This window comes from Lactuca serriola, chromosome 4, assembly GCF_051521515.1.
Source record: "Lactuca serriola cultivar US96UC23 chromosome 4, Lser_US96UC23_V15, whole genome shotgun sequence".
NCBI lineage: Eukaryota > Viridiplantae > Streptophyta > Magnoliopsida > Asterales > Asteraceae > Lactuca > Lactuca serriola.
The window spans coordinates 161768271-161789707 of NC_136411.1; positions in this window are offsets into that span (position 1 = coordinate 161768271).

Sequence of the window (21437 nt, forward strand, 5' to 3'; positions counted from 1 at the left end):
AGTAGAATTTACCTGAAGTAGAGTCAAACTTCTTGACTTGATCTACCTTATGATCTTTCAGGTAAATAGGCAGCTTTGCAATCAATGCCCCTTCCTTTTGGAAATACAACTATATGGACTCTTTGGTAATTGTACATAGGACTATCTCAGACTTAGCCTTTCATTTTACCATTTGGTCAACCGAGTTGACTATGGTCAATCCCTTTCCTTTGGGAAGAGAAAGCTTTTATGGATATCAAGTGTCACCACTGTCAATGTCCATGGAAGTTTGGGAAGTTAATCTTGTAATCAAATTTGCTTTACCAGTCCTCAAATCATTGTTGATTCAAAAGCACCAAGCAAATAGATAAGATCATTAAGGGTCATGTCATAGTCTGTTTCATAGTAGTCCTAAAGGAAACTCACTATGTGACTTAGAAAGTGATTCAACATCCAACTTTCTTAAGACTTTGACACCCAACTCTCCAGGCCTGTCAATATGTGACTTCATCTCCAAGATGCGATCACACATAGACCTTGCTTGCCAATAGGGCTTGAGTGACCTTGAACTTGTGGGTTATGGAGAATAATTGGAGGAGGTGGAGGAAATAAAGTTCCAAGAGATTTGGGAAGATCATAGATGTCTGAACTAGACATCTTTTGGGAGATATTCAAGATAGTTGATTTAAAGTCCTTAATATAACACCTAATATGAAATATTAAGGCTAGGACCCAACACAATATTTTTTATAACTTGGAAGAGGGATGTCGTAATCCAAGCTATAAAATATTTGAAGGTAGGCGAATGACGATTCACCAATTTCCACCATAAAAATAAAATAATTTAATTAGGTTTTACTTGGATTTGAAACTCCTAGATCTTTTGAGATTCATTGAACTGCTCAATGGCAAGTTTCAATCTCGATTGTGTCCTCTCATATTTTGTGACTGGGTGCCAAGGATCACAAAACAAGGTGTGAATAACCATGCAAATATACTTGGTACCCTTAATATTTACCCCTCAATCGATGTGACGGTTAACCACACGCGCTCCACCGATACTATGATAAACATTAAGTTACCCTTTGCCTACCTTGTTAAATCCAGGTTAGTGTGCCGGTTAGCCACACGTACTCCACTAACCGACTTAAGAAAAGTGCAAAGTGTAATTTCATGGGTTAGCACCAAATTCACATTTTCTAAAGTAACTAAGATTGAGAATTTATAAAAGTTTAGTTACTTAGTACTTATGATTCATAATTTTAATGAAGGGAGAATTCTAGTCCTTGTCCTACCCGTTCGGCTAACGACCCTCCACCAGTCAAGTAAGCGGTGGGTGAGAGTGGACACCCATTAAACTGCCATTTTATAGGCAGTAACCTTATACCCCCCTTATAGACCGGCTTTGTGAATGAGGCCTACTAACGGTAAGACTGACTTACTCTTATACATATATATATTATTAACTTATAATACTAAAAAGTATAAGGTTTGAATTTTAACTTTTAACATTGTAAGGGCTTAACTTGGAATTAAAGTATTCATAAGGGAAAACTTTACAAATTCCAAAACTTGAGGGCATGTTTTGAAACTATTCAAAACTATTCAATTCCATAACTTATGTGTTTAAAGTAGTTTTAATTCAAAAGACTCTTTGAAAGACCCTAACTTTCGTATTTATGAAAGACCCAAACTTTCATACTCGACAATATAGTTACTCCAAAACATGCTACTTGCATATTCATAAAAACAATATTTTACATTGATAAAGAGATTACAAACTATTGGATACAAACCGACTATTTTAAAGTGTTATATATTACATAACTTCCCAGGATTCTATAGTTTTATACATATGGGAGTGCAAAATACAATAGTTTCAAACTATTCATAAGCTTCTATCGATACAATAGTTTCAAACTATTCAAAAATCTTCTACCAGTATATAACTATACTGGATGTTTATCTCCTGCAATTTGTTAAACATCGAGAGGGTAAGCGGTGACGCTTAGTGAGTTCAATAATAGATACAACATAACGTTATGTCATATATATACTTTAATAGGGCAGAAGCAAAGAGGAACAAGGAATAACAAGGGCATATGTGAATCATGTGACAAACATTCCATATCAATCATTGATTTGATTTAAAGATATACAATCAATGAGACATAACAATTTCGATGCTTGATATACATCAATAAAGCTTTGGCCCAAACGGCACAGAAGATATACAACTTCGGATTAACATTTCGGTAGATTTCAGGCTTATAGCCCTGTCTAACCTTCTGCCACTACCATAGAATATAATTCATTCTCTTACGGAGACACGTTCCACATGGCCAGAGGCTACATACCAGTACCAACGTGAATCTAAGTCCTTTCACTGATCACATGGTCAAAGGTATTTCTTTGCTATTAAAAATAACAATTAAAAATAACCAGGAAAAATAACCCGAAATAATAACACTAAAAAGCACGTATCACATATAACACATAACATACAATTATTTCTATATATTAAACTCACTGTGAAATAACCGGGGGCTAAAATATTAATTTAGGCAGTACTTAGGCTCTAAATATGACTTTCGTCGTTGAAAACCGGGCTCTGCGAAGGTAGAGCTTCGAAACCGAAAAGATAAATTTTTCGGGCTTCTCGGGAGTCTTGGGGCGTGTTTCGGGCTTTGGAATCAGTACCGGGGCTTCGGGGGAAGTCGGAATAGTAAAAATATAAGTTTAGGGGTGAAAAGGTGTGAAATTTCTAAAGCTAGCCGAGAGGGTTCGCACCCCTTATATAGGGCCGAGCTTCGGATCCGAAGCGAAGGGAAGAAGGCACGCGTCTGCGAGGTTCGGACCAAGTGGCAGCTTCGCGAGGCTTCGGGTGCGAGGAGTCATCAGCTTCAGGCGCGTCATCGGCTGGGTCTTCGGCTCGGATCAGCAGGCTCGCTGACGGCAGCCTCGGATTGGACCTAACTTCGGTCCAATGGGAGGAGGGTACGAGGGTGCGAGGGTGATCAAGGGGGTGTCTCCTGCGAAGGTGTTCCGAGCTTAGTTGTCCTCGGACTTGGTCCAATCAGAAGGCAACACGCAAGGCTGCGGTCCAATCAGCAGCGAACACCTGTCCGACACGTGGAAACCTCGCGTACGAGGGTGACGTGGCAGTACTATTTATGCGAATTTTCTCGAAAAATGTGCCAAATCTTGTAAAATCCATAACTTTCGCATACGAGCTCCGTTTTTGACGTTCTTTATATGCACGCGAAGCTAAAATTATGCTCTACAACTTTCGTTTAGACTTCGTCGGCTAATTTTGACTTTAATTTTAATATTATTAATTTTAACAGACCGGGACTGGAAAATCCGTTAAAAATTCTTAACTTCTTCATCCGACGTCCGTTTTCGTCAGACTTTTTACCGTTGCACTACTAATGACGAGACCTTCAATTCTCGTTTAGGTTGTGTCGGCAAAAAATCACTCGATCTAAAATTCGAGTTTTTAGCTGTCTACTGCTAAGCTGAAACTTCGAAAAATCATAACTTCCTCATACGAAGTCAGATTCAAACGGTCTTTATATGAAAGTTGATTATTTTCACGAGTTCTACAACTTTCATTTACATCACTAAAGCTAAAAATTAGTTTATCGAAAACTAAATTTTTACGCGACAAGGTATTTTTCAGATTTATCACAGATCTTCGTTTGGTCATAACTTCTTCGTTATAACTCGGATTTCGATGAGGTTTCGCCTAAATGTTTCTAACGAGATTATCTACAATTTTCAATAATAAAATTTTACTTATTCCAAATTTTATATTTTCGCTATATTTTACTATATGGTTTTTAATTGGAATCTCATAAGACTTCCAACATTTTATGAGTGATTCTAAACATAGTTTTACTTCATTTCTAGTAAAAACTATCTGTTAGAACTCAACATTCAAATTCACTTAATATTTCATAATATTATTTACTTAAAACACGATTTCAAAACGTGTATGTTATAAATACCTCCTCCTTTTGAGGATTTCGTCCCCGAAATTACATCGATTAAAATAAATGGGGATATTTGGCTCTTATCTCATTCTTATTTTCCCAAGTATAATTTGGGCCTCGATGGTGTTTCCACTTGACAAGCACCAACTCCACTTCTTTATTACGTAGATTAGTTGTTATTTCATTCACGATCTCTTCCGGCTCTTCTACATATCTTAACTTATCATCTAATTTCACTTCGGATAATGGAACTGTCTCATCATTGATGCTCAAGCATTTGCGCAGATAGCTCACATGAAACACATCATGAATACCTGCCAAATCTTCAGGTAATTCTAAGCGGTATGCTTGCTTTCCAATTCTCTGGATGATTTTGAAAGGACCAACAAATCTAGGACTTAAATTTCCTTTCTTCCCAAATCTCATAAGGCCTTTCCATGGAGATACCTTCAGCATCACGAAATCACCCACTTGGAATTCTATGGGTCGTCTTCTCTTTTCTGTATAGGACTTCTGTCGATCCTGGGCCGCTTTCATTCTTTCTCGTACGATTTGAATTTTGTCGGTGGTGTCTTGAATCATTTCAAGGCCTCCAAGGATCTTCTGTCCTATGTCTCGCCAACATAATGGAGTACGACACTTGTGACCATATAATGCTTCATATGGTGGCATTTTGATTGAAGCGTGGTAACTATTATTATACGAGAATTCGACAAGAGGTAAGTATTTATCCCAGTTACCACCGAACTCCAAGACACATGCACGAAGCATATCTTCTACTGTTTGGATTGTTCTCTCCATTTGACCATCTGTCTGGGGATGATATGTTGTGCTGAGAGCAACTCGAGATCCTAATTCACATTGCATACTCGCCCAAAAGTGAGAAGTGAAGCGAGTATCACGATCGGAGATGATCTTTAGTGGCACACCATGTCTTGCCACAATTTCATCCAAGTATACTTGTGCGTATTTCTCCATTGGTGCCGTTTCACGCATGGCAAGAAAATGAGCGCTTTTAGTCAGGCGGTCGATGATTACCCAAATGCTATCATGTAGTCTAGCAGTCTTTGGCAATTTGGTAATGAAATCCATGGACAATTATTCCCATTTCCATACAGGAACACTAAGACTTTCTGGGGTTCCATAAGGCTTTTGGTGCTCTGCTTTGACTTGTAAGCATACTAAGCATTCCTGTACATATCTTCCAATGTATTTCTTTAATCCAGGCCACCAATAATCAGCTCTTACATCATAGTACATTTTACTTGTACCAGGATGGATTGAGAGTTTAGATTTATGGGCTTCATCTAAAATCTTCTGTCTCAATCCACCGATCTTTCGAATCCACAGCCGATTCTTGAATACTTTTAATCATCGCGGATCATCAAGTAGAGCATCATTATAATGTATCATCCCTTCTTTCTTCACATTTTCTGGCTTTAGGGCCTCTTCTTTCCATTTCTCTAATTCATCTAAAATAGTGAATTTTACTGTAGTATGAGTAATGGCATAACACATACTATTGCGATAAACTTTTCTGCTAAGTGCATCAGCAACCACATTAGCTTTTCCAGGATGATATAAGATTTCACAATCATAATCTTTGATCAACTCCATGGCTCGTTGTTGTCTCATATTCAAAGTTTGCTGATTGAATATGTACTTGAGACTTTTATGGTCGGTAAATAATTGGTACTTTGTACCAAAAAGATAATGCCTCCAAAGTTTTAGGGCAAATACCACTGCAGCGAGTTCGAGATCATGAGTGGGATAATTCTTTTCATAATCTTTCAGTTGTCTTGAGGCATAGGCTATCACTTTTCCACGTTGCATCAACACACAACCGAGTCCCAATCTTGAAGCATCGTTATATACGGAGAAGTCATCATCACCTTCTGGGAGTGATAAGATTAGAGCATGATTCAAAAGATCTTTTAGAGTTGAGAAAGCTCTTTCTTGGGTTTCACCCCATTCGAACTTTACTTCTTTCCGTGTAAGACTCGTGAGAGGTACGGCTATACGAGAAAAGTCATTAATGAATCTCCGGTAATATCCCGCGAGACCTAAGAAACTACGAATTTCAGAAGCATTACGGGGCACTTCCCAATTTTGAATGGCTTCGATTTTGATAGGATCTACGGATACACCATCACTAGAAATAACATGGCCGAGAAATTGAACTTGGCGAAGCCAAAATTCACATTTCGAGAATTTAGCATATAGTTTTTCCTTTCGAAGAAGTTCCAATACTGCACGAATATGAATGGCATGATCAGCTTCAGACTTGGAATAGATTAGAATATCATCAATGAATACGATGACTGATTTATCGAGCATTGGGCGGCATACCCGATTCATCATATCCATGAATACAGCCGGAGCGTTTGTTAAACCAAACGGCATAACAAGGAATTCATAATGCCCATACCGAGTACGAAAAGCAGTCTTCGGTACATCTTGCTCGTGAACTTTCAACTGATGATAGCTAGATCTTAAATCAATTTTTGAGAAATAGCTAACGCCCTGAAGTTGATCGAACAAATCGTCGATGCGAGGTAGTGGGTACATGTTCTTGATAGTCACCTTATTTAACTCACGATAATCAATGCACATCTGCATCGATCCATCTTTCTTCTTGACAAATAGTACCGGAGCACCCCAGGGAGAGGTACTCGGTCGAATGAAACCCTTGTCAAGTAGTTCTTGCAGTTGGATCATCATTTCTTTCATCTCAGCTGGCGCAAGATGATAAGGAGTCTTTGCAATTGGAGCAGCACCAGGCACAAGGTCAATTCGGAATTCTACTTGCCTATCCGGAGGAAGGCCAGGCAAGTCATCAGGGAAAACGTTAGGATATTCGTTAACAACGAGAACATCATTTACAGTTTTCTTATCCTCTTTTGAGACATCAACTATGTAGGCCAGATAGATAAAACACCCTTTCGATATGAATTTATGAGCTTTAAGGAAAGAGACTATTTTTAAGAGTCTTTGTTCACCGTAGACATAGATAGGATTCTCCCCTTCAATAGGAATACGTACTATCTTTTCATAGCACAAGAGTTCTGCGTGGTTCTTTGATAACCAATCCATGCCGAGAATAATATCAAAGTTGGGCAAGGAGATAGGGATCAGGTTAGCGAGAAAAGTATAGCCTTCAATTTCTAAAACACAATCCTTATAGACTTTATCAGCAAATAATGATATACTTCCCACAGTATCTACATGAAATGGTTGCACGAGTACAAAGCAAGCAATTTGAAAGGCATGCGCAAATTCGTAAGACACAAAAGAATCTGAGGCACCAAAATCAAATAAGATGTGAGCTGTTCTAGAGTTGACAAGAAATGTACCTGTCACAACATTCGGGTCCTCGCGTGCCTCCTTTGAGGTAATCTGGAATACACGACCCCTAGCTTTTGGCACTTCCTCCTTTTTAGCTGGAGTACTCTTTGATTGTTGAACAGGGACTTGGCTTCTCGCCGGTTGTTGAACAGAAGCTTGACTTCCCGTCATCTGACTAGTAAGAGTATGGCAAAAATGCTTCTTGTGGCCTGTAATACCACATGCATAGCAAGTAACATCCTTTCTTGGGCAAGCTGGCTTTATATGACCCTTTTCTCCGCATCCATAACAGACAATGGATTCCTTGTCTATTTTGCATTGGCCCGGATGATTCCTTCCACAAATACGACATGAAGGCGATTGCATAGAAAAAGATTGTGATCTACCGCGTCCACGAGAGACACTTTGAGTTTGAACTTGATTACCAGGTTCAGAACGGATTGAGCTGGTAGAAAAGAAGGAACAGGAACAGTTCTTTCAGTACGTGGATGCTTCGGAGCAGTAACAGTGGCACCACGTATTTCTAAGTCATGCTCACGTCTTCGAGCATATTCAACGGCTTTATCGAATGACAGAACTTCTCGATTGGCAACAAAATCGTGGATTTCTTGTCGTAGTCCCTCCATGAATAACTGAATTTTCTCGTCTTCAGTTGGAATATACTTTGTAGCAAACCTTGCTCTTTGATTAAACTAAGTTTCATACTCATTCACAGTCATTCCTCCTTGTTTAAGCTCGAGGAATTCCTTCTCCAATCTCCTCCTCGTGTCTAGAGGACAATACTTCTCTAGTAAACGAGTTTTAAACATTTCCCAGGCTAAATTCTCCTGGTCAAACCCGTTGAGAGCTTCATATGTTGCTTCCCACCAGACCAAGGCTTCTCCGATGAGCATTGCGGAAGTATAGTTAGCCTTGTCTTCATTATCCACATGAGAAATATGAAACACTTTCTCTGTGTTCTGGATCCAAGTAAGAACAATAATGGGATTGAGAACACCGGAAAACTCTGTAGCACCACTACTCTTGAAATCTTTGAACGAGGGATGCTTCACCTCTCCTTTTGAAGATTCTCCAGTGGCTTTCTCTTTTCCCTTATCACCATTCTTTTTGTGTTCTTCGAGAGTCTGTCGAATAACACCGGTAAGTTTACCCAAGAGTCGCTCCTCTCGAGGAGATACTGTAGTATTCACTTCCTCGGGTTGAGGACCTCCACCAACCTTAGGGGTATGGCTACTAACCTGTTCAGCCATTACTCTACAATACAGAGTAACATTGTATTTTAGAATATTAGGGTTTATTATTACCTAATACTTTTACTTATATATTTCCTATGGTTTGTATCCCTATACTTATAATGATTTAGTTCATATATTGAACATCCAATAGTTTAAGTCTAAATACCAATCCATGGAATTTAGTTCACTCAAACTACTGCTCTGATACCATGATTGAAAGACCCTAACTTTCGTATTTATGAAAGACCCAAACTTTTATACTCGACAATATAGTTACTCCAAAACATGCTACTTGCATATTCATAAAAACAATATTTTACATTGATAAAGAGATTACAAACTATTGGATACAAACCGACTATTTTAAAGTGTTATATATTACATAACTTCCCAGGATTCTATAGTTTTATACATATGGGAGTGCAAAATACAATAGTTTCAAACTATTCATAAGCTTCTATCAATACAATAGTTTCAAACTATTCAAAAATCTTCTACCAGTATATAACTATACTGGATGTTTATCTCCTGCAATTTGTTAAACATCGAGAGGGTAAGCGGTGACGCTTAGTGAGTTCAATAATAGATACAACATAACGTTATGTCATATATATACTTTAATAGGGCAGAAGCAAAGAGGAACAAGGAACAACAAGGGCATATGTGAATCATGTGACAAACATTCCATATCAATCATTGGTTTGATTTAAAGATATACAATCAATGAGACATAACAATTTCGATGCTTGATATACATCAATAAAGCTTTGGCCCAAACGGCACAGAAGATATACAACTTCGGATTAACATTTCGGTAGATTTCAGGCTTATAGCCCTGTCTAACCTTCTGCCACTACCATAGAATATAATTCATTCTCTTACGGAGACATGTTCCACATGGACAGAGGCTACATACCAGTACCAACGTGAATCTAAGTCCTTTCACTGATCACATGGTCAAAGGTATTTCTTTGCTATTAAAAATAACAATTAAAAATAACCCGAAATAATAACACTAAAAAGCACGTATCACATATAACACATAACATACAATTATTTCTATATATTAAACTCACTGTGAAATAACCGGGGGCTAAAATATTAATTTAGGCAGTACTTAGGCTCTAAATATGACTTTCATCGTTGAAAACCGGGCTCTGCGAAGGTAGAGCTTCGAAACCGAAAAGATAAATTTTTCGGGCTTCTCGGGAGTCTTGGGGCGTGTTTCGGGCTTTGGAATCAGTACCGGGGCTTCGGGGGAAGTCGGAATAGTAAAAATATAAGTTTAGGGGTGAAAAGGTGTGAAATTTCTAAAGCTAGCCGAGAGGGTTCGCACCCCTTATATAGGGTCGAGCTTCGGATCCGAAGCGAAGGGAAGAAGGCACGCGTCTGCAAGGTTCGGACCAGGTGGCAGCTTCGCGAGGCTTCGGGTGCGAGGAGTCATCAGCTTCAGGCGCGTCATCGGCTAGGTCTTTGGCTCGGATCAGCAGGCTCACTGACGGCAGCCTCGGATTGGACCTAACTTTGGTCCAATGGGAGGAGGGCACGAGGGTGCGAGGGTGATCAAGGGGGTGTCTCCTGCGAAGGTGTTCCGAGCTTAGTGGTCCTCGGACTTGGTCCAATAAGAAGGCAACACGCAAGGTTGCGGTCCAATCAGCAGTGAACACCTGTCCGACACGTGGAAGCCTCGCATACGAGGGTGACGTGGCAGTACTATCCATGCGAATTTTCTCGAAAAATGTGTCAAATCTTGTAAAATCCATAACTTTCGCATACGAGCTCTGTTTTTGACATTCTTTATATGCACGCGAAGCTAAAATTATGCTCTACAACTTTCGTTTAGACTTCGTCGGCTAATTTTGACTTTAATTTTAATATTATTATTTTTAACAGACCGGGACTGGAAAATCCGTTAAAAATTCATAACTTCTTCATCCGACGTCCGTTTTCGTCAGACTTTTTACCGTTGCACTATTAATGACGAGACCTTTAATTCTCGTTTAGGTTGTGTCGGCTAAAAATCACTCGATCTAAAATTCGAGTTTTTAGTCGTCTACTGCTAAGCTGAAATTTCGAAAAATCATAACTTCCTCATACGAAGTCAGATTCAAACAGTCTTTATATGAAAGTTGATTATTTTCACGAGTTCTACAACTTTCATTTACATCACTAAGGCTAAAAATTAGTTTATCGAAAACTAAATTTTTACGCGACAAGGTATTTTCCGGATTTATCACGGATCTTCGTTTGGTCATAACTTCTTCGTTATAACTCGGATTTCGATGAGGTTTCGCCTAAATATTTCTAACGAGATTATCTACAACTTTCAATAATAAAATTTTACTTATTCCAAATTTTATATTTTCGCTATATTTTACTATTTGGTTTTTAATTGGAATCTCATAAGACTTCCAACATTTTATGAGTGATTTTAAACATAATTTTACTTCATTTCTAGTAAAAACTATCTGTTAGAACTCAACATTCAAATTCACTTAATATTTCATAATATTATTTACTTAAAACACGATTTCAAAACGTGTATGTTACACTCTTCAAGTTCCATAACTTGAGGACAAGTTATGGAAGACTGTAAACTATTAAAAGAATATGACTTTTTTTATTCATAACCTATGGAAATATTTATGAGTTTTATGGATCTTAAATGTGACTTTTCATATAACTTGAGGACAAGTTACAAAAACACATTTTAGAACCAACTCTTAGATTAATTTGGATTGAAAACAACAATTTCACATAAATTTTCTATTCATCTAAGCAACTCATAAGAACAAGATAATTCAATCAAACTTTTTCATATAATTAGCCTAACCATTAAACTAATACAAAACATGAATCTATTGAAAACTATCTTTGAAATTGGATTAGCATGAACATTACCACACCAACAAGATGTTTATAACTTGAAAAACAGCTTAGGGTAATGTTTCTAGTACAATTCCAGCCAAAACAGTCGAAGATATACTGTCTGGGGGTCCAACTCGTCGAGTGCATTAACCAACTCATTGAGTTGGATGAATTTAGCCTTGGACTCATCGAGTCCCTTCATGGACTTGGTGAGTCTGTTGCACAGACAGCAACAAACTTCGATTTTCTCAGCCAATTTTGCAAGTATAACAAGAAGACAAGTCTAGGCTCTGATACCACTGTAGGGTTTTGAGCATTCTAACACTCCTAAGTATACAAGCAACCCTAAATACCTTGGATCTATGTTTTCTCTATTATACATGCAAATATGAACATTCCAAGGTATTATCCTAACTAGCATACAAAACATTGATTCATATGTAATATAGCAAGTTAAAAGACATACCTTTTGATGTATCTTGATTCCATGAAGCTTAAGAGCCTAGTTCCCCAAGTGTGACACCTCAAATGGTTGACACAACATCAAATGCACTTGGAATAACTTGGAGAGAATGAACCACTTCATGAAATCGGTTAGCCCTCATGTGTACACACACTAGTGCCAATTTCTTGAGCCATGGGGTCCTTATATATTGTGGCTATTAGGGTTACACCATGTAACTCATGTCTTTCCATATTCTTCATGCTCCATGGGTTAAAACCTCCATAGAGTATCCATGGGTTACTCCATGGGTTTAGCCCAACATGCAGAACTATGGATCATAAGCCCACATATATAAGAATGAATTATTTACACAATCAATCCTCATATATTTAATTAGTCTCCTTTTGATCACTTAATTAATTCCAAATTAATTCTTGATCAATAATAATTAAATAATATTTTTAATATATTAGAACTTATAATATATTAATGAACCTTAAGTGTTATTTCTCTCATTTTAGTCTATCCAAAAGCATGATGCCATGCAACCCAAATAGACCATGCCAATCGGGTCAAGTACATACAAAATATAGTTATAAACTTAGACACTAATCCAACAATAAGACCCTACGGTCAATGACTCAGATAAGACCCTCCGGTTGCATAGTAATTACCACTCAGCTAAGTATAGTGTGAAGACTCACCTCGTGAGCAAAGCAAGTATGTCTCGTACACAACGGTCGGTCTAGACTCCGCCAACATATATCATAATCATTCCTAATTAATAATTTATAATAACAACTCCAAGATGTCAAATTTTACCCTTCCATGGTCTCCAAAGTCCACAACTTTACCAAACCCTAAAAGTCAAAAGAAGTCAACGCTCAAGTCAACAGTCCATGTTGACCAAACTCGTCGAGTACATCTATGCGAGTCGTCGAGTTTCTCCTATTCTTAGAAAAATAGAGAAAAATCCAACTCAACTTGCCAAGTTATCTCACCAACTCGTCGAGTTTGTATAGCGTCCAGGATAATGGGGAAAATCCTAACCAATTCGTCAAGTTGGCTAACCCACTCGTCGAGTTCCTTCAGCCCAATCACTCATTCAAACACTTTTAAGAGAGACTAAGACCCCAAACTCTATATCTAACCTTCTAAGGCTGAAATGTCACGTAAAGCTGCAAGCTTTACGTCCATGCATGTCATTTAGGGTTAAGTTTGCCAAAACAAAGCTCAACAAAGGGTTTAAGGCATGGAAGTTGGCCAAATCTTGATAAAGCTTGAATCTTTAGGCCTAAGGGACCTATATTGTCCAGATCTGAAGTCTCGTCTTCAAAGCATGTTCAAACAACTAAATGACTCAAAAAGAATATAGAACGACCATAAACTCCCTAGTGGAGAGATCTAACAAACAAGTGGTCAAGGTAATGCCTTTTTACCTCCAAATGGATGTTACCACTGAATCCTTTTCGTTCCAGGCCCTCTACTTTTCAATCTCTTTCAAATAATGCACCAAAACACATAAACTTAGCCTCACTCTCTCTCACAGTGGAAGATAGCTCGATTAGGGTTTCTCTAAATGTGATGAGGTGATGGGGGGGGGGGGGGGGTGGGGGAAGGACTTAAGGTCCTTTAAATATGGTGCAAACCCTGAAAATTAGGGTTTTCAAGCTCTGCTCCTACTCGTCGAGTTGGGTCCTCCAACTCGTCGAGTTGACTCTAAAATCCACGTGGTTATCCCAATCTTTACTCGATGCGTTGGGGCCTACAACTCATCGAGTTCCTTGCCAAAATGAATATAAAACAATTTAAATTTGTACCTGGGAGTCGGGATGTTACATGTTGTGTTCCATTTCTTCCATTGTTTTAACTTTTAAACTCATAGAAGAAATTGATAAAATTCTTTTGGGTCGAATTTTCAATCCCAACAATTACAAACTCTTATTCATAAAGCTCACATTCATGTTTCACGATGCTCAAGAAGTCAAAAATCTTCATGCACAAAACATCCATACATTTTGGTATACACCATTAACAACATGTACCAGTTAAACTTATTGGTAGCCAAAGAACTTGGTACCATTTATACTTAGCACGATTGTGGTAGCAAAAGGTATGTATCAATTGTAATTGGTAAGGAACACAATTTAGGAAAACAATGATTGGTATCGTATCAATTTCACCAAAGATTTTAATCATATAAGCTTAAAATTTAATGACTCTATAAACAAAAAAATGACATGGATCATAATACAATCGGCTTTGTAGCAAAACGGAACCTTAGATCCTAGGATCTTACACTACAACTTTTGACTCCAATTTTATTTAATTTGGTATTTAGTGTGAAAACTGTAAACTCTAGAGTAATAAAATTATATTAGAAAATTAATCTCACATATTAGTTTAATAATTAAACACATATCTTTATAAATCTTTCATTACTAATCGAAATCGATCCTAAAACATTATACATTTTGTTCAAACGGAATATCACATATTGCATGAACTGATATATAACTTCACATGTTGTTGAATTGTTATTTCTTTATTTCATTCTTTTGTGATTGCTAACAATTAGAAAACTTTTATGGGGATAATACCATTGTTGTAGGGACTTAATATGTGTAAATAGAAAATCTCTGTTGTAGGGACTAAATATGTAAAAGTGTAAAATATTTGTGGACAAAATCTGCCAAATATAAAACATTTAAATTGCAAAGACTAAATCTGCAAAAAAGTATAAAGCTTTTTTATAGGGACTAAATAGGTCAAAATGTTAAACCTTTGTTGCAGGGACTAAATCTACCAAAATATAAAAACTTTGTTTGTTGGGGCTAATCTGTCCAAATGAAAAATATTTCTTGTAAGGACTAAATCTATCAAAATGTAAAATATTTATGGCAAAGGTCCAACAATGACTAAATTGTCAATCTTTTAAAGTTGTGTGGCCAAACTTTAAAGTTTAAAATGTTACTACTCATGCAACCATTGAGAATTAATATATATATATATATATATATATATATATATATATATATATATATATATATATATAGAGAGAGAGAGAGAGAGAGAGAGGTTTTTTTAGATTAAAAATAAAATAAAGATTTTGAAATTCAACATCTGCCACATATTTCACATCTGCCGTTATAACCTTCCGGCATATCGGCACGACAGGTCTGTTATAATCATAAATTATTATATAACGTTGTTCGTTCTTTTCTCCTCGACCACCATCCCACCACCACAACCACCACCGCCACTGCCATTGCCACCACCTCTGAGACTAGCCAACTCCACCACTACCACCTTCGTTACTTATACCACTACCATCTCTTTTGCCACCAATAGTCATAATCAGATATGATTACTCAATATGTGAACATATGTATATGTATATTAATTTATGATTAGACATATACGTATAAAATGTATAATCATATATGATTATAACTCTGTCATATAATTATTTATGATTAGGCATACTTCACTGCTGCCGGTACGCTGAAGCATTAGTACAGCAAATGAAAAATATATGGTTGATGTAGAATCTTATGATCTTTATTTTTTTTTATTATTTCAAATGAACCATAAAATATATATATATATATATATATATATATATATATATATATATATATATATATATATATATATATATATATATATATATATATATATATATATATATATATATATATATATATATATATCCGTTTTTAGTATAATAAATAATACATCGTGGTTTTGGCTGATAGGAGAATAAAATTGTAAATGTGGTTAGTGGAAATATTTTATAATTTTCATGGCCACATGCCGTCCACTTTTGTTGTCGGGAAATCAAAACATAATGTCGGAAAATCCTCTAAAAGCTACCGGAAGAAACACGTAGCGTCCGCCAGCCAACAATTGGCTTCTCACGTGGTGGAACTACGGCGGAGCAGGCCACCGGCCTCACACTTTTAGAGTAGGAGTAGCTATCAAGGCACGCATCAAGCCACCCCCACTTAGATTTTGCGGAGGGGCCTTAATTCTTAAAATGTGAATAAAAGACCGGGAAGTCGTTAAGAAACCAACTTTTTTGTTTGACTTTGGCCGGTGATGGCTTTAAGCTACCAACCATTGTTGATTAATTTTCTCACTTAGAATTGATTATTCTTTATATATCGACGTACAAAATTTATAGAGGAAATTACACAAATGGTACCTATGGTTTGGGTTAATTTGTACGTTTGGCCCTTAATTAATTTTTTTAAATCGGAAAGTCCCCACAGTTTATTTTTATTGTGCGTTTTGTTATTTTTACCTAAAACAACTATTTTGTCATTAATTCTTTAATTTATTTAAATAAAATGGACTAGGTAATATAAGGTAAGATGACGTGAAAATTGGGTTGGGGTGTGTTTATTTAAAGAAATTAAAAAATGAAGTGCAAATAGTTTTCTCAGGTAAGACAATGATCAAACTCGCAAAAAAAAAAAAACAAAAAGTAAGGACCTTCTAAATTAAAAAAATAAGTTAGAAACAAAATATGTAAATTACCTAAATCATAGGGACCATTCGTGTAATTTACTCAAATTTACATGTAAAAGGTACAAAATATTAAATTTCACAAGTTTCATTAACATATTTATTTCCGAAAAAGTATATATATATATATATATATATATATATATATATATATATATATATATATATATATATATATATATATATATATATATATATATATGTTCCACACATCAATTATATGCTAAAATGAACCAAAAATAATTTAGTAAAATTAAATTATTATTAAACTAATAAAGATAAATATTAAATTGTATCCATAATTGTATGTATATTAAATGATATCCATAATTATAATTTTTTTATGGAAACTAATTAAATTCGCCATTAATATCAGCAATAATATCATTTAAAAATGAATTCGCATCTAGTTTTTATGTATAGGTTCACGTTTTGTTTTAGAACTCACTCACTCAAAAACAATAAAGTTGTCTGAAACATGGAGAACAAGTGTATTGTAGCAAAATAAGAGTTTAATATAGCAAAATGATAGTGCATATCAGCAGAATGAGAATGTATTTTAGTGACTGGGTTTTACGTGACTGGGTCCAACAAAATGATAAACTCTCGTTCTCCATGTTCAAGGTGACTTTGTTGTATTTTAAGTGATCGGGTCCTAAAACAAAACATGAACTCATACATAAAAACCTAGATGCGAATTTATTCTGAAAAATATTATTGTTGACATTAATGGTAATTTTAATTAGTTTCCATAAAAAAATATAATTATGGTCATCATTTAATTTTTACTAAATTCTTATTGGTTCATTCTAGCACACAATAGATGTGAGGAGCACATGAACCTAGCTGTATATATATATATATATATATATATATACATATATATATATATATATATATATATATATATATATATATATTTCATTTTTCCTTGAACCTCATGCATTTAAAACTCCCAAAACCATTTTTCCTTCAACCTCATGCATTTGAAACTCTCAAGACTATTTAACTTATACCAATTAATTTATGACTAATTGAAATATTATGATTTGTAACTCTTAAAACTCTTTAAATCATGCTATTTAATTGATTATTTAAATGTAATATTTAGCATATATAAGAAATTTGTAGATTACATATTGTATGTATATCCACACAAAATGATAGATTATATCTGTAGGGTTTGAAGAGTTATGTGAGTGGTTCCAAGGATGAAAGAAAACAATTGCAAATTTTCAAAATATAAATTTATGTATACTCAAATTGGGTGCATGTAAACTTTTAGATATTAACCAATGATCAAATTTAGGTATGTTTGTAAAGATATACTTGAGATCATTTTTTAAGTTTATATGTTATGCATCTTTTTATACTCACGTGGTGAATATGTGAGATCGATAATTACTTCACATGAGCTTTTGTAAATCAACCATCAAACTATTTATCAATTAGAGCAATTAACTTTGTTAACATGTATGTATATTTATGATGTCTCTCTCGTTTTTATAATAATAATAATAATAATAATAATAATAATAATAATAATAATAATTATATAATAATAATAATCATAATAATATAGGAAATAAAAAATATTCAAATAAATTATTTATAATTTAGTTAAAAATACTTATAGTTTAAAATAATTTTAAATCAAAAACTTAATTCAATTTGATTCAAACACAACTTTTTATATCTTTCTTATCGTATAAATAAAATTATTATAATGTTAGTTACAACTTAGTATAAAAATTATTATTTCAATGATAAATACTTATAATATTGTTTTTATAACATATAATTTTTAATATTTATATTATATTATTGGGCAAAAATCAAGAGTTTAAAACTCTCACTACAAATCAATATTTTTTATTTAAATTTAATGTAATTTGCATTTATATTTTCCACTACATTCAAAAGTTTTTTAAACTTATGGTTATTAATGTGCAATGCTTTTTTATCTTCCACTTATTTATTATACACATTATAGCTATATTAGTTGTATATAAATAAGTTTTGATTAAAAAATCATATGTTTGAAAAGATTTGTGATTCAATATGAAACCAAAGCTATATATAGGTGCGATCAACATGAAACCAAAATAAATCATAGAACCATAGAACCACCTACAAAAATCAAAATCTATTAATTCTACTTAATTACTATCCAAAATAGTAAATTATTAAATTACACATTTATGGTCATTAAAATAGTAGGAGATCATATTCCAATAGTGGTTTTATTCATGATTTTGTAGGAACATGTATAATTTTTTATAAATGTTCAATTATGAACGTATTTAATCATGAATATGATCTGTTTTATATTTTTTGAAGACAATGTGCATCCATGAACATATATGAACATTCATGCATGTTGATAACCGAACATGTATGAATTTGATCAATTTGATGGTTTTTTTAAGACAAATTGATACATGTTCAGTTATATATATATATATATATATATATATATATATATATATATATATATATATATTCATGGATGCACATTGTCTTTAAAATCTCTGAAACTGATCATATCCATAATTAAATATGTTCATAATTGAATGTTTATACAAAATTATACATGTTTCATACAAAATCATGAATAAAACCATTGTTTGAACATATTTTCAAAAACGAACATATGTCTATAAACATAAATGGTTATAAATTGGTTGCAGATGAGCAACCATCTTCGACTTTGTGATTCACCAGTTCATTAGGTTCAATTCAATTTAATACAACCTAATTCTACAATTCTTCACTTGATTAATTTTGAAGTGGAATAAAATTAATTTTGAAGTGGAACTGAACAAACAACATAGGAGGTAACGAACGGCAAAGAATTAGATGGAACAAACATCATGTCAAAAAAATGGAAGAGAATGTTGACACTCACATTATTTATGCATAATAATAAAAAACTATAAACTTTTTTTTAAAGGAAAGGTTGGTACTCACTCAGACATCTGAAGGTGGCTTTCTTTTAAACGTAATGGTGCCCTTCCAAGAACAACCTCCCAAAACAATTATCCTACTGATATGAATAAGTTTTGGCATGTGTATCCTCAATTTCAGATATGCGACTCAAGCCACTTTTACAAATATAAACTCAATCAAAATCAAATCGAAGTTTCCGATCAATCTTAGATGGTTTATTTATCGATTTTGAATCATAGAGGTTGAAACGTAAGTAGAGAATTAGGGTTGGGGTTGTGACGTGATTAAAAAAAAAGAACGAATTAGGGTATTTGTTAACAGCTCATGGATATTTAGGAAAGTTTTAAAAACCTAATAACGCAAAACTCCTATTACAACCCCTTGTGTATTTGATTTCATGGTCAAAGGAACATAATTTTATTGTGTACTTTTTAATCTATTAACGATCCTAGGTTATAAGAGGGGTTTTTATGGTTCTATGAGTTTATTTTGGTTCTATATTGATCATTATAATGATCAATATAGAACCAAAATAAACTCATAGAACCATAATATATATATATATATATATATATATATATATATATATATATATATATATATATATATATAGATAGGGAAGAGTTATATGGAAAATTAATGATTATGGCAACACATATTTGAACCAATGAAAACATGACAACACATCACTTCCACAATACATTACTTGTGAAGAAAAAAATGGACACGTGTCATTTGATTATTGGTTCCGGTAGATGTTGCCCTAGCTATTTGTTTTCCATAGAACTCATTCCTATATATATATATATATATATATATATATATATATATATATATATATATATATATATATATATATATATATATATATATATATATATATATATATATATATATATATATATATATATATATAGGTTCAATGGAAAATGAACAATTAGGGCAACATATGCTGGAACCAATGATCAAGTGACACGTGTTCATTTCTTTATTCATAAGCAATCTACTTTGGAAGTTATTTATGTAGTTATTCCAAAATGATGTGTTGTCATGCTTTCATTGGTTTCAACATATGTTGCCCTAATTGTTTATTTTCCATATAACTCTTCCCTATATATATATATATATATATATATATATATATATATATATATATATATATATATATATATATATATATATATATAGGTTCCGGATCCGGTAGGAACTAAAAAATTGGTAGAAAACTCGATGACTATTCTCCACCAATGATTTTGTCAATGGCAGAAATGTCAAAACCCATTTACTTGGTCGTGCGCGTTCGCACGCGACACACGTGCATGGAACTTAATACGGACTCGAAGGAATAATCATATGCGACGAACACATATGGGACGTCATTTAAATGAGTTTTCTTTTTCTTTTTCATTTATTTTGCTTATTTTCGTTTTTTATTATTTTTTATTTTTTGTTAAAAAAATTCAATTTTGTTTAGATAGATATATGATCGATTTTAATCTTTTTATATTATTTTTCATTTTTGTTTTATGTTTTTTTTTTTTTGTATTTTTTTAAGTTGTTATTTTTTCTTCTTTTTGTTTTTTTTAATATCTTTACTACACACTTGAGGATAGTAGGGATTTCTCTTTTCTTTTTTTTTTTTTTTAATTTTTTGATTTATTTTTTTGCATCTTTTTTTGTAAAGTAATTATCAGTTTGAGGCTTTGAACTTTTAATGTGTAACAATTATAAAATTTTAAATAAAAAAATATTAAGGATCATAATATTTTATGTTCTTATTTTTTTTGGATTATAAAATTTTGAATTATAGTATTTTAAATCATAACGATATTATGCATCATAAAATTTTTAGATCATATTAATGTGAATTATTTTAATTTGGATCATAATATATTAAATTAAATGAAGTTTTTATTCAATACAATATTTGGATTATACTTTTATAATCATTTAATTTTGAATCATAAAAAATATAATAATTAAGAATCATTAAATACTTGAATTAAAATATTTTTAGATTTAAGGATCATAAACTTATTGAATCACGATATTTTTTGAATCATTTTTATTTGTATCATATTATGTTCAACA